We start from the raw sequence: 23,562 nt of genomic DNA, 5'->3' as shown, positions 1-23,562 counted from the left end.
GAACACATCCTGACTGCAGATCTTCACTGGGGGAACGTAAGCAAACATTAAAGTGGCGACGAGGGTGGGATGAATCGACCCTGAAGGACACCCAGAGAAGAAGAGACCCCCACCAGCAGGAGAGCAGGAGGGGACGACGCCCTACTGTAGCAGGTACACCAGGGGGTCACAGGAGAGACACCAGGACACCACGAGAGAGCGCGGCAGTGGCAGACGGAAGCCAGAGGCAGGCACGAGGAAAGCAAGGGTGCCGACCAGTCACAAGGAAGCGTGAGCAAGCAGACCGGAGCAAGATATAGAGGGGGCCCTGGCGGAATCAGGGAGGAACAGCGCAGAAGACACTGGAGAGGCCCGGACGACCCGAAGAAGAGGTGAAGAGACGTAAGCGCCAGGCAGTCCTAGAAAACGGCAGGAGAGGACAGGGAGCGAGCCAAGATGTGCGCACAAGCGTCAGCACTAACAACGCCAGTTCCGTTCCTACCAAGGCCAGGGAAGCCTCAAATGAAATGGGAGGACTGGAGAGAATATTTCAAAAATTACCTCGAGGCATTGGAAGACGAGAATGAAGAGGCGTTCTCCAGCAGCCGGAGGAAGAGGATACTCTTACATAATCTGGGACCAGAAGGCATAAGAGTATTCCAAAACTTAACACCGGTCACCCGACCAGCAACAGACGATGATGTGTTCAAACACGCCCTTGAAGACTTAGATAACCACTATCGCCCCGCAGTATGCACATCTATCGACTGCTACAATTTCCAGCAGAGGAAACAAGAAGCGGGGGAAACGATAGACGACTACGTCGCAGCACTAAGGAAGCTAGCGATAACGTGTAAATTCGGAGCTCTACACGACGAATTTATAAAGGACCAAATAGTGATGCGCACAACAAGCAAGACGGTACAGGATAAATTGTGTTGCAAGTGGAGATGCGACGCTAAAAGACGTGATAGCCATCGTGAAAAGGGCAGAACTAACCAAGCGCTGCGCAGACGCAGTGAAGAGAGACCAAGTCCCGAGACCCACGATAAACAAGGTGGAGGACGCCGACCAATACGGAAGAGGAAAACCAGCGCCAGGAGAAAACAAGGGAACGCACAAAGGGAAAGGAAAACCAGGACAAACGTGGAAACAGGACAAGGAAGGAACGTCGAAGTGCTACAGTTGTGGGGGCCCGAACCTTGCAGCACATGACAAACGATGTCCCGCCTTCAGAGCAAAGTGCGCGTTCTGTTGCCTGGTCGGCCACTATGAGAAGGTGTGTCGAAGGAAGTGGAAACAGCGCGCAGTGAAATACGTGGCACAAGACCTAGGAGAGGAAGAAGAGGGTCAAGAGGAAGACGACGACGTCCTTTGCATGGAAGACCAAGTGCTAGGCATTGACGGCAGGAGATCTCGCAAACCCCAGTGCGACATTCACATCGGAGGAGTAGAAATCACTATAGTAGCGGATTCGGGGTCCCCCTACACGATCGTTCAAAGATCAGTGTGGAACGTGAAATTTGAACCTAAAGTAGGCCCCCATCTGGAACCTCCCGACATACGACCGGTCACATACACAGGGGAACCTATCCCAACGGTAGGATTCCGAAGACTGCTCTTTCAATTCAAAGAACGCAGCGCCCAGTGCAAATTGTACGTTGCGGAGAAAGGACCCTCGGTCCTATGGTGGATGGACCAAGGAGAATTGGGAATGCAACTGAATCCGGGAGGAGACACCCAAGTGTTAGTAATGTTGGAAGGAAAATGGTCTAAGGCAGCGGGGCTGCGAAGCGAATACCCGAAAATCTTTGGTGACAAGATTGGGAAATTGGGAAAATTTACCCACAAGATTGTGCTCAAGGAGGATGCCCACCCGGTGACACACAAAGTGAGAAACATACCGATCGCAGTGAGAGAGGCAGTGCAACAGGAGCTACACAGACTGGAGGAAGAAGGCATCATTGAACCCATCGACAGCGCGGAATGGTTGGCACCCTTGGTGGTGGCCATGAAACCGACGGGCAAGGTGCGCTTATGTGTGGATCTCCGAGAACTCAATAAATGTATCGTGGTGGAGAAGTTCCCGCTACCACGCATAGAGGAAATGCTGGCACGAACAAAAGGAGTGAAATGGTTCTCCACTATCGATCTAAAGTCGGCGTATCACCAGGTAGTCCTGCACCCCACGAGCAAGAAACTGACGTCATTCATAACTCCATTTGGGTGCTATCAGTTCTGCCGCATGCCCTTTGGTCTGGCATCAGCAGCAGCAGTTTTTCAAAAGGTAATGGCCCGTCTGTTCAGAGACATAGAGGGAGTACAATACTTCCAAGACGACATCCTAGTGATGGGGAAGGAACAAGAAGACCACGACGAGAAGCTGGATGTGGTACTTAGGATCCTGGAGGAAAACGGACTAACAGCAGAGTGGGAGAAGTGCCATTTTGGCATGTCATCAGTCTCCTACCTCGGGCATGAGATTGGAGAAAAGGGAATAACACCAAAAAAAGGGAACGTGACAGCCATCTGCGATGTTCCTCCACCCACCACCAAGGAAGAAGTAAGATCCTTCCTAGGGATGGCGGAATACTACAGTAAGTTCGTACAGCACTTTGCCACGAAAACGCACCACATGAGGCAACTCACGAGGGAGAAAACAGCTTTTGCATGGACGGAAGACACACAAGAAGAGTTTGACACAGTTAAACGAGAAATCAGCCAGGCTATCCCGCTACAAGGGTACGATCCCCTAGGAAAATCGATATTGATGACAGATGCCAGCGAAAAGGGGTTAGGAGCAGTGCTCATGCAAGAGAGACAAGACGGCAAGAAGGAAACGATCAGCTTCGCATCCAGGTCACTAACGAATTCAGAACAAAAGTTCAGCGTGATAGAGAAAGAGATGTTGGCCGTAGTATGGGCCATGGGGAAGTATCGCCCGTTCCTGTGGGGCACGAGATTCCTGCTGAAAACGGACCACAAACCATTAGTGAAAGTACTAACGTCAAGCGGACATGCCAGTGCGACACCCCGCATAGCGAAAATGACACTGAAACTCTTGGAATATCGTTATGATGTGGAATACATACCAGGCTCAAGAAACAAGATAGCAGACTATCTCAACAGAGCATCAGCAATGGAAAGTGCCACCAACGGCGCAGAAGAAGATGATGTGATGGTAGCCCTGACAGAAGACCCGGAACGGGCAATAAGCAGACGAGAATGGAAGGATGCGTATGAAGCAGATAGGGACCTGGAAGAAATCAAGAAATGCATCGTTCAAGGGTGGCCCGATAGGAAACACCAGACGCCTCAACTTCGACAATTCTACGAGGTCAGGGACGAGTTGTCGGTGGGAAATGATGGAGTGTTTGTATATCGAAGAAACAGAGTGGTCCCACCAGCGAATGTAATACCATATCTTTTGACTATAATACATGAAGGGCACCTGGGAATCGTGAAGACTAAAGCAAGAACGAAACAAACGTATTGGTGGCCAGGAATGGATCTACAGGTGGAGAGACATGTAAGAGACTGTGTGCAATGCCAAGGAGCTGACAAGATCCTGAAACCAATGAGACCTGCTCTAGGAAAGTTCACGAACCCCAGTAATCCCTGGGAAGAAGTGGCAGTGGACATCTTGGGGCCAGTACTTGGCAATCAGGGAATCCCCAAGTACATATGTGTTATTGTGGACAAATACTCAAAGTGGCCAGAGGTACACATTCAGGATGAAATGGACACAGACACAATACTCCGATTCCTCACGATGGTATTCCTCACGGACGGCATCCCCAGAGCCATAATTAGTGACAATGGGCCCCAACTTACTTCGGACACATGGACCAGATTTGCAGAGAGAAATGGCATTCTACTCAAACACACGTCAATATATCACCCGGCCAGCAACGGTCAAGTAGAACGGTTCAATAGGGTGATAATGGGCTCCATACAGGCAGCCATCTCCAGGGGCAAAGACTGGGAAAAGGAAGTACAGAGCACGGTATGGGCCTACCGCATCACCCCCACTAGCACGGGGTACAGTCCATTTCAAGTACGGGAAGGACCAACAATGGAGGAAAGGACCAGGGAAGCGGGCGAAAATGGAGACAGAGAAGGAAAAGGTACCCAAGAAGGAAGAAGGGGGAGCCCAGTCGTAGAAGGGGGTCGGGAAGGACACACTACCCCAGTAAGATGCACCCGAGTTTGGCGAGCGGTGGTGAGACCATCCAAGTTTAAAGACTATGAACTGGAATAACACTCACAGCTATGTAATTTGTTTTGTGTGGTATAAAAGGGGGAGAGATGTAGTGTCGCGGTCTAGTGGACGCGCACTACGTAGGCAGGCAAATGCGCGTAGCGGCCATATTGGACGCTACTGCGCATGTGCGAGAACGCGCGAGGCGGACAGAGCGATCGGAGCGGTTTGCCCGGCGCTCTCTTGTGTTATATGTGTGTGAATCAATAAACAAAGGTTTGAACACATCCTGACTAAAGATCTTCACTGGGGGAAAGTAAGCAAACATTACAGCTCGGGTCAAACCAGCCTCCACCCCTCTTTGCTATGCCACTGAAAAGAGCAAAATAAAAATGTACATCAACTGAGCTATTGATGGCAATAGCACTGCTGCCCAAAAGGACCAATGTCAACTAAAACTAACTATACAGTAATGAGAAGAGACAACATGTAGGTACAGGTCAGGTCCAAAAATAATTATTGAAGGGTTTAGACATCGCTGGAAGTAAAACCTCAGGAATTAATCCATGTAACTGTTCTGGGTTCTGTGGTGTCGCATTCTAGTTGTTTTATACCACGTGACCACCGCTATGCCTGGGGGTACAGGTGGAACCCAGAGGGAGTACTCAATGAGGCACAGGGAACAGTATTAGCCCCACTCTCCTCTGAATAAAGAAGAATCACAATACTACATGGTGGTCGAGTGCTTCATTTAGAGGCATGTCCTGACTCTACAAACTGGCGACGAGTCGGACGAACCTTCAGCGTGCAATACACCACGAGCTGTGACGGGTGCCACCCAAGCTACACGTTACAAGGTGCCCCTGCAGCCTCACCGGGGCCAGTCGGAGAGGGAGAGCGGTGGTGTAGGCGTGGAGAATTACTCCAGGTTCCCCCTTCCATGCGCAGCACTGTTTCCGCAATTCATTGGCCTACAACTTCACTTCCAGCACATCCGAAGACGCGCCTAAGCCCCACGTTAGACAGGGAGCGTGAAGCGCCGGCAACCATATTGACCGCGAGATTGAATGGCCTGCTCAAATGCACGTGTGCGAAGACACGCTTCCAGCCTATCAAGCTTCTTGGCAATCCATGCTATACACAGCTGATGCACCTTACGTCGGCACGCAGCCACGGCCACAATCCTTCTGGCTGTCGACCTCCTGGCCAACCCTGCAGCGCATCCGGAGCTCATACTCTGCGGTGACACGCACACCTGCCAGTAAAGCTCCTAGGGTATCTGGACCACACCTGCCACTGCATTTCACGGCGGCCCCCAACCACAGCCAGTCATTCCGGCTGTTGACCCCCTTGCAACCCAGCAGCGTGTCCTGTGCTCCTACTCCTGCGGTGACACGCACACCTCTGAATTAATTTGCAGCTGTAAGCAGTCCGGAGGACACAAGAGGTGGCTGCACAGCATCCCCCTTCACATGCGCAGTTTTCACTTATATAAGACTGCCTGTCACTCACAATGTGCGCCCAAAGCTTGTCATTAACAAACCCAGTTCCCTTCCTCCCCAAGCCATGGGAACAGGCCATGAAGTGGGCCGACTGGAAGTGTTACTTCCTCAACTACTTGTCTGCCCTGGAGAATGAGGGTGAGGAAGAGTTCTCCAGTAAACACAGGAAGAAAATCCTCTTACACAACCTGGGCCCGGAAGGGTTGAGAGTCTACGAGGGTATGGTAAAAAACAAGCATTGGCATAGCCAATAGGCCTCGCCTTTGGGACCTGCTGCATGACTAAATACATATAAAGTCCCAAAGGCGAGACCTATTGGCTATGCCATTGCTTGTTTTACTTGTGGTCGGAGAGATATGTATATTGTGTCTGCAAGTGACAGAATTTGCACATTATGATTACATTTCCTGCGATCAGTGTGTGCACATGTGAAAGTTACTGTATACTATGTTTACATGTGGTCTTGGTGTCTCTTACGTGTCTATGCATGTAGTCTTGTGTCTCACGTACACACACTTAGGGATCTGTATATTATATTTTGTGCACGTGTGAAGCTTTCTGTGTGTGTGCCTATAGTGGAGGTTTCCTTATACCAAATTTGTGTTCTCGAGACATCTCTGCACATTGTGTCTACACCTGGAAGAAATCTATATATGAACAATGCATGCAGAGAGATATGTAAGTGGGCATGTGGGAGTTTCTGTGTGTAATATTTACATGTGGCCTGATGGATCTGTACACTGGGTGTGCAACTGAAGTCCTCTATGCGCATATGTGGAGGGATGTGTATATTGCGTGTATACATACAGGGAGGTGTTCACTTTGTTTAAATCTAAAGGAAGCCGTATATTATGTTTATATGCCCGTAGGTCTGAATATCTGGACGCTTATGTGTGCTTCATTTTAAGGTTGACAATCACAGTTTTGAACTCATGTAGTTGGCTCTGAGAATTGTTTACACGTGACTGAATCTGAATATCAGTTACAAGCAGAGAGATCCACGTCATTACACGTTGGGGGTCTTGTGTTCTCGTTATATGCTGGGATTAGTGCATTTTGCTTGCACGAGCCCACAGGATGATCTGTTTCATACTGACGTGGGACAGAGAGGGGCCCTGACACTCAGCACGGTACTTGCAAACTGTGCTGTTACATTGTAGCTACTGGTTTCATGTCAGCAGTCATTCCTCATGGATGTCAGTCAGGGCTGTGATTCTAGGGTGTCAGAGACAGAGCCTGGATATCCAAAGGTTGGTAAAAGTGGGAAAACACTGTGCTTGGGGGCGGGGTAAATGCAAAACCGTAAGCGTCATTATGGACGTTATCCAATAGTATTGAATTTAACATAAAATATACATGTTAAAAGTGAACACGAGTCTTGCTTGGAATGCTGAGGGGGCGGGAGGGGCGCAGTAGGAAACTAACCAAGGCGCACATGGAGTTAGAGTGAACAGGATCTAAGATGTAGTGCGGCGAGGGTGTCCAGTACAGGCAGCTAAGCGTTCGGACAGCGGAGGTGTCCTGCTGTCTAAGTGCACAGACTGCTACAGTATACAGGCTGCTCAAGTGTACATACACGCGGAAAGTGCGGGTGAGTTAGGGGCACAGACAAAGTGCGTTTACAGCAATCTTACCGCACAGACTGCTAAAGTGCCTGTGCAGCTAATAGCTCTAATCGGCGGCGAAAGTGAAAGCGCCGAATTTGGAGCAAAAGTGCAACAGGGCCAGCGTGACCGCCATCTGTTTCCAATAAACGCGACCGCGAGACGGGGGCTTGATAATTGGAAACAGATGGCCCTGCTGCTCGCTCCCGAGCACCCTAGGCCAGGGGAGAGAGAAGGCGGGACATGCACCCGCTTTGGGCCAATTGCATGCTGTCTTTCTTAGAAAGGCGCATGCAAAGGCCAATAGCGGGAGATTGAAAAAAAGCACACTCAGGAGCGTGTGTTTCGAGTTTAAAAGCCCTTACTAAAAGCCTCTCAGAGCAGCGCATGCTCTCTGGCTCAGGCGAGACCTAACAAGGGTCACAGATGATGCGGATGTATTCCAGCATGCATTGGACAATTTAGACAGCCACTATCAACCTGTCGTTTGCACTGCCATAGACAGATACAATTTTTTTCAGAGAAAACAATGTGAAACGGAAACAGTGGAAGACTATGTTGCAGCGTTGAAAAAACTGGCAGTGAATTGCACATTTGGACCCCTTCATGACGAATTTGTGCGCGATCAAATAATAATGCACACGGTCAACACTAGCGTTCAGGAGAAGTTGTGGGTTTGGGAGGAGGCACCCCTGGGTGAAATCATAGCTATAGTCAAGAAAGCAGAACTGTCCAAACAGTGTGCTGTTGCAGCTAAGAAGGAGACGGACAGCAGACCCACTGTGTGCAAAGTAAGCGATAAACAGGTTTCCAGTGACAAGCAACACCTCAGTGCAGCACACAAACATAATAGGAGGCCCATAAATAAGTCTACCGGGCCCATCAGACACACTAGTGAAAGAAAAGATAGTTGCTACAGATGTGGTAGTGAGTCCCACATGGCAAATGACAGGAGATGCCCTGCCTTCCATGTCAAATGCTCCTATTGTGGGGTGGTGGGGCACTTTGGTATGGTCTGCAGACAGAAACCCAGCCGTGCCACTGTAAAGTGTGTACCTTATGAATCGGAAGTAGAAGAGGGGGAGGTCGATGTTGACGATGATTGTATTTTATGCATTCAGGAACATGTCATGGGCATTGATTGTCATAGCTGGAAAAAGCCCTCCTGTATGTTGACCATTGGGGTTGTACAGATTTCTATGGACTCAGGGTCCCCATACACTGTAATCCAAAGGGATATCTGAGACAGGGACTTTGCTGACTTAATAGGAAGTCACCTACACCCCACTGATGTACATCCTGTCACCTTCACGGGAGAAAAAATCCCCATGGTTGGGTTCCGACAATTGAGGTTTGAATTCAAGGGGATGGAAACTACTGGCAAACTATACGTGGCAGAAAAGGGACCTTCTGTATTGGGTTGGCAGACCAAGGGGCGTTAGGCATCCAATTCAACCCCGGCGGATAAACACAAGTACTCATGATAGATAACCCACCCCTATCAGCAGTATCCACATTACAAACATAATTTCCTGAAGTCTTTGGAGGAGAAATAGGGAAAGTTTTCAAATTCACGCACAAGATACAGCTGAAAGAAGGCGCCGTACCAGTTAGCCATAAAGTTCGGAATATTCCTTTCAACTGTAGGGAAGCAGTGCATTTTTAATTGAAGCGGTTGGAAGACAATGGCATCACAGAACCTATCGAGAGTGCAGAATGGTTGGCGCCCTTGGTTGTAGCACGGAAACCAAGTGGAAAGGTGCGCCTCTGCATAGACCTCAGAGAATTGAACAAGAACATACTAATTCCTGCTCCACGATCAACGAACTATTGGCCCAGACCAAGGGAGTAAAGTGGTTCTCCACGATAGGCCTCACAGCGGCGTATCATCAAATATCGCTTCACTCTTCATGCAGGAAACTGTCGTCTTTCATCACTCCATACAGCTGCTACAGATTTGGGCGCATGCCTTTTGGCCTGGCGTCCGCCGCCGCTGTATTTAAAAAATTGATGCACAGTCTATTCAAGGATCTCAGCGGCGTTTTATACTTCCAAGATGATATACTCATCATGGGGAAGACAAAAACGGAGCACGACGACAAATTGAGAACAGTATTGTGGAGATTGTCAACAAATGACCTCACAGCTGAACTGGAGAAGTGCAGATTCGGCCTCCAAACTGTCACTTATCTAGGGCACGAGGTCAGCAACAAAGGTATTTCTCAGAAGAAGGTGAACGTTGAGGCCATTATGTCTGCAACCAAGCCACGTACCAAGTATGAAGTCCGCTCCTTTCTGGGATTAGTGGAATTTTACAGCAAGTTTGACAGGAATTTCGCCACTAAAACACACAGCACGTGCCAAATTTTGAAAGAGAAAAACAGTTTCAGTTGGTCATCAGAGTTGGACAGGGAATTCGACACCATCAAGACGGACATTTGCGAAGCCATTCCCCTGCAGGGATTTGACAACTCCGCTCCTAGCATATTGACAACGGACGCCAGCGAGAAGGGTTTGGAAGCAGTCTTGTCCCAACGTTACACAGATGGCACAGAAACCACCATCGGCTTTGCCTCACATTCCCTAGGCCCTTAATGAGGAGAAGTTCAGCGTCATTGAAAAAGAAATGTTGGCGTCCATTTTGGCCATGGAAAAGTTTTGTCAATATCTATGGGTTCCTGGTTCATGCTCAGAACGGACCATAAAACCATTGATAAAAGTCCTCACGTCCAGTGGTCATGCCACGGCAACCCCATGCATCGCCAAGATGATACTCAGATTATTGGACTTTGTCTATGACGTGGAATACCTGCCAGGGAACAAGAACAAAGTGGCGGATTACTTGAGTCGTTCTGCTGCGATGGAAAAGGCGCCCACCAATGTCGCATTTACTACCGACTAAGAGGACATGATCAGTGCACAAGATTGGGAGACAGCCTACGAAAAGGATCCAGTACTCTCACAAGTGAAAACGTATGTCACATAAGTATGGCCTGAGAAGAGACACGTGAGAGACGACCTCAGGAAATATTGGGAGGTAGGGGATGAACTGTCCATCAGTGACAACGTCATTGTTTTACTCAGAGGAGAGAAAGTAGTCCCCCCGAAGGAGTTAGTGGACCGCATTCTCAGCGTAACACACGAAGGACGCCTGGAATCGTGAATTTAAAGAGGAGAGTGAAACAGTCGTACTGGTGGCCGGTCATCGACACCACAGTGGAGAAGTACATTAGAGCGTGGGAGCATTGCGCCAACGCAAACAAATCGTGACTATGCTATGGCCTCCTATAGGTGAGTTCACCACGCCCAACAACCCCTGGGAGGAGTTTTCGATCGACATTTTGGGCCCGGTCCTGGACTCGTGGGGGATACCCAAATACGTCATCGTCCTGGTTGACAGATACTCCAAGTGGCCAGAGGTGGAAGTCTGCGAGAAGGTGGACACAGATACGTCATTTCTTTTCTCACCAACGCATTCTTACGGGAAGACATTCCGAAAGTTATTACGTGTGACAACGGTCCCCAGTTTACTTCGGAGAAGTGGACGGCTTACCTCAGGAGGAACGGAGTCACAGCAAAACACACGCCAGTGTATCACCCTGTTGGCAACGGCCTAGCGGAACGATTCAACCGAGTGATCATGGGTTCCGTTCAGGCGCCCCTCAGCGCGGGCAGGAGCTGGGAGATGGAAATCAAGACACAGTGTGGGCATATCGCATAACACCCACCCTAACCGGATACAGCCCTTTCAAAGTCCTTAGAGGCAGGGAACCGTTCACCAGAGACAACCACGTGTGGATGAATCTGCAACTACAAAGCAAATGGTCACCAGTGGTGGTCCGAAGCAACATAGAGAAAGCACAGAAAATGTACAAAGCCAACTATGATAAGAGGCACAGAGTGCAAGAGGTCTCCTTAGTATCAGGAGATTGGGTCCGGGTAAAACTGGGCAGCCTGGGGAAAAAAGGCGGTAGCAAGTTCAGCAAGCCTCTACTAGTCAAAGAACTTTATGCACGCTCCGCCTTGCTGGACGACGGAAAGGTGTTGTCGCAAAGTAGAATGGCCAAATGCAACAAAGTCGTCAGATGGAACAAGGACAGTGCTCCCACTAGCACTGGATTTCACGGATGGGAGCCGAACAACAGTGAAAGGGGTTTCACATCAGTCACTCAGAGGAACAGCACGATGAGGGGGACAGGGGGTGATGCGGGCACCAGAGCAGAAAGGAATAACCCTGACTCCACACAGCACACCCCACCTCAGACTGTCGATGACACAGGCAACCCAGACATAACGCAAAGGGTTTCCTCCTCACACGACAGGTGCTGGGAGAGGAGCACAATTGAGAGCAGCTCCCGAGTAGGGGAAGCACAGGCACCACGGGTCCCCCTCATGCGCACCCGCATTGGCAGGATGGTGGTGTTACCCAAGAAATACAGCGAGTATGACATGTAACGCTCCTGTTCCTCCCTGTTCTGTCTCTCCTCTTTGCGGTCTCCTCCGAAAGTTTTTCTCTCTCTCTCTCCGTTTCGCTCATCTATTGTATAGACTCACAGTTCAGCATAATCCTTGCTCAAGTGGTATGCAAAGGTATCGTTGGTTAATCGTTTCAATGTTGTTAAGGGGGAAGATGTGTGGTGTCGCATTCTAGTTGTTTTGCACCACATGACCACCGCTATACCTGGGGGAGAGGCGGAGTCCAGAGGGAGTACGCAACGAGGCACGGGGGACAGTATTAGCCCCGCTCTCCTTCTCTGAAACAAGAAGAATCGCATACTACATGGTGGTCGAGGGCTTCATTTAGAGGTATGTCCTCTACAGGTTCCTTTCTTCCAGGAGAATTTTAGATCATTGTGAGGATTCGGCCTCTAAATGTAGTTTGTGAACATCCTTGTTTTCATGCAACTGTGCAGAGGTGCACTTGTTTACAGAACGTCTGTCACATCAGGCTGGTCTCTGTGAGAGGCTGGGGCAGAGCCACTCACGTCAGACTGCAGTGGGCACATGACCAATCCTGTGAGGAGCTGGTGGCTATGGAATGCTGCTAGGGCTCGTGCACACACATTTACAGCATGCACAGCCTGAGATGTGAACGCAATGCCCACATTCCCCACTCACAAGCTGACGTCCAAACGAAGCTAGTGAGGCTGGGACTATACCTGCCATTGGACTAGGCCACTCTGAGGCCTGTCTGGGGGTGGGCATGTTTCCCTATGAGTCAGTGCACTTGTGAAAGTATGTATAGTTCAGGGGTGGTCATTGTTTATGCATAAAGGTGGGTCAACCATTGAAAGCTTGAGCCAGACTCGAGTCTGAAGTCTGGCTCTGGCTCAGCTCGAGGTCCTGTTGGAACCTCGAGCCCATAACGAGCTGAGCTTTCGAGTGGTTTCTGCCTTCCTCTCACCCAAGATGTGGCCTCACGGCCAGAGCTAGCACCTTTGGACCTTGGGAGCCAGGTCTGAGTCTGGTTCAGCTCAACATCCTGTGATTCTGGCCAAATTACTTTAATCTCCCCAAGCCTATAAACAATAAAGGTGACCTTGTGTAAAGCGCTCTATACAGAAACTGTGGAAAATTGTCAAAGGTAAAAACAAAGGCTTAACATAAGGAAAAACATATAGATACCCATTTACTGGCCGATTTGCACGAAGTGAATCCAGAAAACCTGGATAAATTGGGGCTTCCCCACTTAAATTGAGCAAACTTAGGCAAAGATTTTATTTCACATAAACTTCTTTCTTCAACATGTTCTAAAATGTGAGGTCTGAATACCAGTTGTACAAAAACATTCAGGGGCAGATTTGCAAGAAACTGACACATGCGTCAGTTTCCTTGCGCCAGTGCCAAATGTCCTTGCGCCACCATGGATGCACTGTATTTACAATACAGTGCTCCACGGCGCAAGGATTAACAGATGCGTCAGTTCTGACAGGGGAACAACCTTTACAACGCAACTTTTACAACGCAGTACCTTTACAACGCATTTTTTACAACGCATAATCCATTACAACGCATGACATTACAACGCATGACACTACAACGCATTTTTAAAAACTACCTTTACAACGCATTCCATTACAACGCATACTACCATTACAACGCATACCATTACAACGCATAATATTACACTACACTATCCAACACTTACCCTACTGTTGCACCCCCTGGAGTTAGAATAGTAATTTTTACCCCTATACTATCCAACACTTACCCTACTGTTGCACCCCCTGGAGTTAGAATAGTAATTTTTACCCCTATACTATCCAACACTTACCCTACTGTTGCACCCCCTGGAGTTAGAATAGTAATTTTTACCCCTATACTATCCAACACTTACCCTACTGTTGCACTCCCTGGAGTTAGAATAGTAATTTTTACCCCTATACTATCCAACACTTACCCTACTGTTGCACCCCCTGGAGTTAGAATAGTAATTTTTACCCCTATACTATCCAACACTTACCCTACTGTTGCACCCCCTAGAGTTAGAATAGTAATTTTTACCCCTATACTATCCAACACTTACCAACACTTACCCTACTGTTGCACCCCCTGGAGTTAGAATAGTAATTTTTACCCCTATACTATCCAACACTTACCCTACTGATGCACCCCCTGGAGTTAGAATAGTAATTTTTACCCCTATACTATCCAACACTTACCCTACTGTTGCACCCCCTGGAGTTAGAATATTAATTTTTACCCCTATACTATCCAACACTTATCCCACTGTTGCACCCCCTGGAGTTAGAAAAGTAACTTTTACCGCTATACTATCTAATACTTACCTTAAATGCAATTTAATATTATGCGTTGTAATGGTATGCGTTGTAAAGGTATTATGCGTTGTAATGGAAATGCGTTGTAAAGGTAGTTTTTAAAAATGCGTTGTAGTGTCATGCGTTGTAATGTCATGCGTTGTAATGGATTATGCGTTGTAAAAAATGCGTTGTAAGTGCATGCGTTGTAAAAGTGTGCATTGTAACGTCATACATCCGTTCTGACACATCTGTTGGCCCAAAAGTCACGTATTGCTGTAGTTGTGTCACAAGCATGACGCAACTCCAGCAATGTATTTTGAGGCCTATACTTACTGTACTGCGTCACACCTTACGCCTGCTTCAAGAAGGCGTAAGGTAATGACGCAGTGGCATCCAAAATGTGGCACGGTGAAATCTTTTACGAGGCCTTCCTGCATGGGAATGCCCTCCCTGCATACATTATACCTGACGCAGGTAGAATGTGATGCAGGGCTTTACAACATGACGCATTTCCCTAGATGCGTCACGTTGTAAATAGGCCACATTGTTTATGCCGCTGTTGCGTCATAAAAAGTGACGCAATGGCGGCGGAAGGAGGAGCAAAGGGCTTGTAAATCTGCCCCACAGTATTTGATTTATATAGAGTATAAATTTGCTCTTTAATAATCTGGAGCAGGTCTGGAATTTATACGACAATTGTCTTGTCTTAAAATATGTACATGTTTCTTTACCAATTATCCATTTCTGAGCTGACAGTCAAGTGTTTTCGTATGATATGCAGTGCAGTCCATGCCTATCGGGTTGTTGGCGTGAATGCAAATGGACAATTATTGACGATGCATGTTTCTGACCAAACTGGAATTGCACTGGATACATTAGCCCTGAAGAAGGTCTCAAGAATGAAACGCATTGGCTACTGCAAATTTATTGGACCTTGTTTAAGAACGTGGAGAAGCTCTCGGAATAAAGATTATTTCTATACTCCACAATGGATCATTGTGTGATTGCAAAAAGGACTTCTAAGTTTACCTATATGTTCATATGCTGGTATCTCGTTACATTTTGACTTTATTGATCTATCATACAGAGAGTGCTGACACATATTGTTGATACACTTTGAAGTAGACAAAATACTCTTTTTATGTCTCATATTTGGGGAAGGTTGTGGTAGGTCCCTGGTTTCATGCACCCTTGAAAAACTTTGTATAATCCTGTCATTACTGCCTCCACCAACAGCTTGTGCGTTATTAACTAAACGGTGTGACTCTGTGAAAATACCTTTGTCTACTTTTCTGTGAGTGCCTACCTGTTGTGATTTTTGCAGAGTCTTCATACTAAAACTTATCAAGACAGTATTTTGGGAAAACGTGAGGCTCAGATCCATATGAAAGAAGGAGAAAACGAGTTGGAGCCTTCGGGTGTGATTTTCAGTTGTCTTGCTGTATTCTAGGTCTTGCTGACAATTGTTGTGCGTGTGCGTGAGTTGTTTTCATTACATAAGAGGGTAAATCAGTAAAAATAGATTTGTGAGTTTTACACTTTTCTCCTCAACCTTAGTGCAACTTGACATGAGATTAAATGACCTTTCAAAATGTAAGTTTTTGTTTCTACTTTGCTGTTAGTTAATATTATGTTATGTGAATTTGTAGAGTGCAGCTAATGGCCCTTGAGGGTATCCAGGCGCTGAGTAGGGCAGGCCTCAAGGGGATGAGGAGATCATGTCTGTTTTGCGTGAAAGAGGCATGACCTGAGGTTCCTTTGGAAGTCTATGAGGGAAGGGGAGGTTCTGAGGTGTTTAGGGAGGTAATACCATGTGTTGCTTATGAAATATGAGAAGGAGCATTCTCCGCCTTTGGTCTTCTTGATGCGAGATAGGTGTGCTCTTGCTGGGGACGCAGATCAAATGTGTCTGGGAGAAGTTGAGGCACTGGTTGAGGTAAGCTGGACTGCTGTTGTGGAGACCTTTGTAGGCGTGAATGAGTAGCTTGAACTTACATCTTTCCTGGACTGGGAGCAAGTGGAGATTGTTGCGGTGTGGAGGGATGTGGTTATTTCATGGGATTTTCAGGATGAGTCTGGCAGCGGCGTTTTAAAATGTTTGGAGATGGCATAGGACATGGGCTATGATCCCGATGTTGATGGCGTTTCTGTGATCAAGTCTACTTGTGATAAGAGCCTGGATGACCGTTCGTCTTGTGTTCAGTGAGATCTGCTTGAAAATCTTGTGACGCATTCGCAGGATGTGGAAGCATGATGAGGAGACGTGTTGATCTAGCTGCTCAGGGAGAGGTTGGTGTCCAGGATGAACCCCAGGTTCTTGCCATGGTCCACAGGGGAGGCTGGGGGTCATGTTCAGAGGGCCACCAAGAGGTTGTTGCCGAAGATTAGGACTACTGTTTTGTCTGTGTCGAGCTGGAGGCAGTTGTTTTTCATCCAAGCAGTGATGTAGCTCATGCAGTTGGCAAAGTTTGCTTTGGCGTGCTGGTTAAGCTGGTAAGGGCAAGGGTGAGCTGCGTGTTGTTGGTGTAGGATGCTATGTTGATGCCGTGGGCTCTGACGATGTCCACGAGGGGCATCATGTCAATGTTTAAGAGTGTTGGGCTGAGCGATGGTCCTTGAGGGACTCCGCTGATGAGGTTTTTGGGTTTTGAGCAGAAAGGGCGATGTCTAACTCATTGAGTTCTGTTCGTGGGGAAGGAGGATATCCCCTGACGGCCTGTCTGCAAATACCCAAGTGCTGCATTTTTCTGATTGGGAAACCATGTCGAAGATGCGGAGAGGTCGAGGACGATGAGTGTGTTGAGGATGTTTCTGATGTCCTCGTGGCTACAATGAGGGCTGTCTCTGTGCTGTGGTTGGCGCGAAAACATGACTGAGAGCTTTCTAGGAGTTGATGGAGTTCTAGGTGGTCTGCGAGTTGGGTATTGATTGCTTTCTCACTGACTTTAGCTCGAAAAGACAAGAGCAAGATGGGTTTTAGCTGCTGAGGGTGTTGGAGTTCGCTTTTTAGTTTCTTCAATAGGGCGTTGACTATTGCATTTTTCCAGCAAGACGGGAAGGTGGTGATGGTTATGGAGGTGTTGATGATAGCAGTGAGTGCGGGTGAGATGATGGTTCTTCTAAGGTTGCATATGAAATGGAGGCATGGGTCAGAGGGGGCTCCTGAGTGGATGGTATTCATCAGGGCTTGGTTTCTTCACTCGAGAGGGGCTTCCAGTTACTTAGCTGCTGTTTTGCGCTGAAGGAGGTGTCTGGCTGGTCAGGGGAGTTCATATAGGTATGCTGTGGGCCAAATGTGTTATATATCTTGGCAATCTTCTGTTTGAGAGGGCGATGCAGAGTGCTTGAGTTGGAATGATGTCTCTGTCGGCAGCTGCGGGATTGGAGAACTCCTTGACGATGGTGAAGAGTATTTTGCCGTTATTGAGTGGGCTTCATGTCTGAGAGTTAAGGCCTTTTTCTTTGCATCTCGCAGTTGTTGGTGGTAGAGGTTGCAGACGGCTTTTCATGTGGATCTTGCGGTGGCGTTTTTGTCAAGTCTCCATTCTCTCTCAATTTGTTTGCAGTGGTGCTCAGACTCCCTGAGGTCAAGTCCTGTCAAATCAACTTTATTCGGTCATAATAAATAGACCATAAAAGTATATGAGAAGTAAAAAATGGAGTGAAAAAACAAAACAATATATTATAAAATTGGGGAAGAAGATGTAGCCTTGTGGCTAGAACGGTCGACCTCAAAGCTGGGGAACCGGGTTCGAGTCTCGGCAACGACGCTCAACATCCTGTGATTCTGGGCAAATCACTTGATCTCCCTGTGCCTAACAAAAATGAATTTGTCCCTCTGGAACGAAACTCATGTTAAGTGCTCTGATACATGATGTCTCGGGTCTAGTTTGCGCTATATAAAACTCCCAAAAAAACAAAACAATAGGACATAGCGGTTTAAAAATGGCCCCTCAAAGTAAAATCATAGTACACACAGAATACAGTCCCATAAGTTCAATTACAAATGTAAATCTACAAAAATAAAACATCTGCCAGAAAATACTAACAATACTTGGTTTAAAATGCAGCTCTACGATCAAGATTTGTGCAATCCATACCTAAAAGCAAGATTAAAATTGATCTGTGGCCACAGTACACAAGAGAGTTATTCTTTTGACAGAGCTGCCCGTGCAATTTCCTTGTCTTAAGCACCTGCCTTAAGTAGGAATAAACCGTAAAAACAATCTCTTCTGATCCCAGGGATTGTAAAAAGTGCAAGGTTTCTCTGCAATGTCACAAGGAACGCCTGATTAAAAAGGATTTCAACCATAAATCTATGAGCAGAGTATAAAGTGCAAAAAACGTTACATGAAAGTGCTTTGAACTGATCACATGAGCAAGGCAGCAGTTTGCACGACCAGTCGTTACACTGGGGGAATGTGGCTAACCTGTGGAAAATGTTAGGACAAAACCTAAGCAAAATAAAGTGCTTGTAGTGCTGTGTGTCATGTAATAAAAATGGTTGCATGTACCTAGCAGGATCAAGATGCAGGTAATGGATAACAGAGGGAAGTGCAAACACTGTGGCCTGTCTTTAGTCCTCCCAAAGCGTATAACGTATCCCTAGGCTTTCCTGTTTTCAGTTTCTATTTTTGGTGAATTCTGGTGGTGTTTTTTCAGTGTTTTCCAGTGATTTCAAAACCTCAAAAAAACAGTGCTTTTCAGTGGTTACTCATTTTCGCGCCATAAAAAACAACTGAAACGGTGTTTTACCGGTGTTTATGGAACGCTTTGCGTTTATTATTGCTTGCTTTCTTCATTGCTGCATGGTATATAGAGAGTGTACGTACAGTGTAGATGAGGTCCAAGTACATTTTTACAACTCGAAGGTTAAGTCAGCACTTTCTGAAATTTGCCTGAAAAGGGTGGCTCTGTGCAAGGCACACCTCTTGAACTGCGGGGTACAGAGAGAACATTTTGGAAATGAGAGATTTCTGGGGGTGTTGGGCGTTGTAGGCAAGGCAGGCAGTTCTCATAGTTCATTTAGAATCAATGTGTTGTCATTTGAAGAAAGTGAGAGCTTAGTGAAATGTTCATGGTTTTGGGCACTCCTCCCAAATCATGTAGCATGATGGCACGGCTCTGAGTAAAGCTAGGCTGGTTTTCACTGCTGTTTTTTTTCCACTCTGAGATTTATATAGTGCTAACTCGACCTGAAGGTATTGAAGCGCTTCACATGAGCACCTGTTGCGTTATACAAGGGCACATTCATTTTTGTTAGGGACGGGTAGATTACATGATTTGCCCAGAATCACAGGATGTTGAGCGTCATTGCCGAGACTCTGACCACCGTTCGCCAGATTTGAGGTCCACCGCCCTAATCATTAGACTACATCCTCTCCTGCTGTTATTTTCAAGGTTTATGGAAGCGCTATGATAATTATCGCCGGCTAGCGTGGATTTTTATCGCTGAGATAGCGTGCTATTAGCAACGCTTATCTCAAAAGCGATAAGCGCTAATTGTCAAACGTGAGATTATCGCTGGAAACCCAGCGATAATCCCACAAAGTTTGGCGATAGCTTGCTGATAAGGCCTCACATACTTAGCCATGATATCCACCTTACATAGGATATCATGGCTAAGTCAGTTTCAAAGCAGGCGTAAGGAAATTAGCGATAACAGAGGTTATCGCTACTTATCTTGTCGCTATGCTGCTTTGCGTGAGGCTTGATAATAGGAGAAATGTCCTTAGTGACATTTCTCCAGTCATCCTGGGGAGGAACGCCCACTTTGCATCTCATTAGAGATGCAAAGATGGGCGTTAGGAATTCAGGCGCTAAGGCAAGGTTTCACGCGATATCGTGACCTTGCTAATATAGCGATAAAATTATCGCCGCTTTTCGGCCGAAACCGGCCCCAAAAGCGGCGATAATTTTATATCGCCGCCCTGTAGATATGCCCCTTATTTTGGGGCATATTATCAAGACAGGTGATAAAATTATCGCCGCTTTAGCGGCTTAAAACTGCTGCTAAAACGGCGATAATGGGCTTGATAATATGCTCTATGGAATTCCAATTGAAGCCCATGTTAGATGTGAAGGACGTCTCACCTGAGCTTCAATTGGAATTCCATAGAGCATATTATCAAACCCATTATCGCCGTTTTAGCGGCAGTTTTCTGCCGCTAAAGCGGCGATAATTTTATCGCCTGTCTTGATAATATACCTCTTAGTTATTGTTTTATAGATCGCAAACTCCACCCAATGCTGTTTCAGAGCACTGTACAGAGGAGAGGTGTCAGAGCACAAGGCAAAAGTCAACAATGTGTATTGATTGGTTTATAAAAGAACACATTGTTTACTGTATAACATTGGTTTATAGATACAGAGGTTTACAGTACATGGAATGCATACATTTTTCCCGATGGTTAAATGCATATTTAGTGGAAGATAACGTGGTTTCCAAACAAACAGTTTCATCGTTATTGTTTTAGTCTGCACGTTTTAGCTCATTCTGTATGCTCTGTCTCTAGTTTTAAGCACTTTTTGGTCCAGTCCCGATGTGAGAATCTATCAGTGCTCATGGCTGAAATGAGTAGGTCGAGCTTTATAGCACATCACACCTCCTGCCTGTTCTTTGGGACTCGAGCCATCTTCTTCTTCACTAGAGAGAGAGGGTGCATCCTCTGTCAGAGGGATCAGGCAGGCTGTAACCCCATTTCCAAGAGCCTCGGAGAAATTGCGTCACACGTTTTCTACGCTGGAAAGACGACCCCGCACACGCCCAAGCTCTCTTTTCGGCGGGGCCTCCCTGTTTTGTCCGCAAAAATGGTTTTCTTTAGTTTACCTCATACAGATAATAACCAACTTGTCTTCCGTAGCGACCTTAGCTTGGTAACTGTGTTCAATGCATTGCAATGCAAAAGTGAGTTGGAACCCTCAGTCAAATTTCAAATGATACAGTAGAAGCTCTGCAAAATAAGAGTCGAAGTTTGAAAACAATTTTCGGCCCTTGTCACGTATCAATCCTGATATATTTCTATGTGCCTCTTATAAATCCACGTGGTGGGCACAGGAAATGCATTTACATCTTTCGATAGGACCTGTACAGTGAGGAGAGGTCAGCATTTCCTTAAGAAGCTTAAGGACACCTAGGAAGTCTTTCTGTCGCCAAGCTAATTTTATTTAAACAATGAACACACTGTCACACTTTGATGTGGCTGCAATCTGCACTTGTTGTGATATTCATTATCCTAAGGAACAAGGTCGGCCGTTTGAACTTGAGCACTTGAGGAAAAGCTGTGAATAGGTTAGTCTGCGCCCTGCTGCTACGTATACACTGCCCGATGCCACGCATTCCTCCAGGGGCATCCATTGCTAATCCCTTTCAAGCGTGTATTCCGAACACCTCGCGGCTGTTGGTGGCATGCCCCATTATCATTCCCTATCCCCCTACACTTCCCCAGTGTGTTACCAAACAAAGGCCTGGGCCCTCCCCTTTCACGGAACTGCGTGCCTACGGGCAGTGCGCCCGAGCTCTCATTGTGAGTGTGCTACAAGCATACACGCATTTGTTACCAGTGGCGTAAAGACCCACGTCACGACTCACGCGCCGTAGTTCCGGCAAGGGAACCCCCGGTCCCTGACTGCCGTTCGGACAGCGAAAGGCAGGAACCATCGAGGCCTCGGTGCCACTGCTCCTGCTGCATTAGTGATCGCCACGCCCCTGCTTATTATGTGCACTTGCTGTCAATGTAGCTACTGAATCAGAAAGTGGGATATTTTAAATTTCTTTCAGTCCTTTACTCCACTGTCAGAAACATGCATTTTAATCTGCTGCTATTTGTAAACCCTCAGCCACAAGCTTCATTTACTAGACTGGCCCCTTCTTGAAGGGTTCACTTCCCGACGCTCCATCCAACAGCAAGTAGTTCTGTTCAGTATTGAACAAGGAATTGTCCTGTTCCGCTCGAGGGTGGCAGGCTACAGCAGTATACTTGAAACGGGCCAAAACTGCAAGCAACGAAGACTGTTTCTGCGCTCAGCCCCGCCCCCAGGGGCTCTGAGAAGGGGCGAAAGAAGAACAAAGCCTTGTTATGTAAATGGTCTTTTTAGAGACCTGTGAAGTACTCGGGTGCGGCCGCAGTCAGGCAGGCGGCAGACCACAACAGCTGCTCTCCCCCGTCAACTATGAAAATCAGTGACACTCGGTTTAAACCGGGTCAGCTGATTTTCATCCGGTAGGGTACTGTCAGTCAGATTCGGTTTAAACCGAAATCCGGACAGCCTACGTATCCCTCAATGTCTTTTTGGGGTTCGAGGGCAGGGAACACAAGGGCTCTTCAAATAAGTCCTGCCTGCCCAGGGACAAGTCAGGCCTCTACGCCTCTCAGCCAGGGGATATCTAGGTTCCTTGAAAGAGACAGGCAGTTCTCAATTAAAAGTCTGTTTAGGGAGAGGGCCTCATTCACGCGCATCCTGTGCTGCAATAACAGTGGATGAGTCCTTAAAACGTCCTCAAGGTACATAAGCCCTATTTCTGTGTATGTGATAAACGAGGAGGTGGGCGTGGTAAATTCAAGCCACGGCGTGTACAGTTATTTTCAGTGGCGTGTAATGGCATGTCTGGGAGCCCAACACCCATGCACCATAGGTGGCCAGGCCAACACATTTAGCACAATAAATGGAACATGTGAGTAAGTGGTGTTTTTGTTGGTCTTTCTTCTGGTGGTACCTGTGCAGTTGGTGCAGTTGCTGAGCCATTTATTGGAGAATTTTGTGTCGAAGTCGAGGTTCCTCATGTGGTTGGGTGCACATTCCAGTAGGGTCTTGGTTCAATTTTCTTCTGATATTTTGAACCAGTGTCTTGATGGTCCTTTGGGTTTTGCTGGCGGGTTGGCTTGGCGGGTGGTAATCTCAAAATGTATGATGTAGTGGTTGAGCTATGTGAGCAGAGTCATGTGGGTGGTGGTGATCCTGTCATGGGAGGAGAACCAGGCAGCAAAACCCGGCAGGTGCGGTGTCACTTGGTCCAAAGGCAGCAACTGGATCAGGCTTGAACAAGCAGGAACTGGAGGCCACTGGCAAGCGACAAGCTAGATGTCCATTATCAGTGCTTTATTGCATAAATGGTATGACATAGAACACAACGAGGTTACAAACAGTGGGTTGGTAATGACACTTTTCAGGCCCTGTTAGGAAAAAACGACACACATCAGGAAGAGTTATCAACTATAGCCTTAGAACCCAACGTAGCGGGCTCTACCAGCCATTAAAGGCCCGCTCCAGCGTTAAAGGCCCCAGCAGCCTTTAAAAAGGCAGTGAGCCTTTAATGGCCGGCAGAGCCCTCTACGGAGGGCTCTAAGACTATTAGAACATTCCACCAGTAGAGGGCAGAATGTTCTAATTAGTAAAAACAAAGGCCTATTGGAGCCCGAGAGTATTTAAATCCCCTCGAGCTCCGAGAGGCCTTTGTTCACAGCAACAGCTGTGAAATTAAACAAACATTGAATGTTGCTCTCCGGGCTTCTACC

Source organism: Triturus cristatus, chromosome 1_2, assembly GCF_964204655.1.
Source record: "Triturus cristatus chromosome 1_2, aTriCri1.1, whole genome shotgun sequence".
Classification (NCBI taxonomy): domain Eukaryota; kingdom Metazoa; phylum Chordata; class Amphibia; order Caudata; family Salamandridae; genus Triturus; species Triturus cristatus.
Note: the sequence above shows the minus strand (reverse complement) of the source record.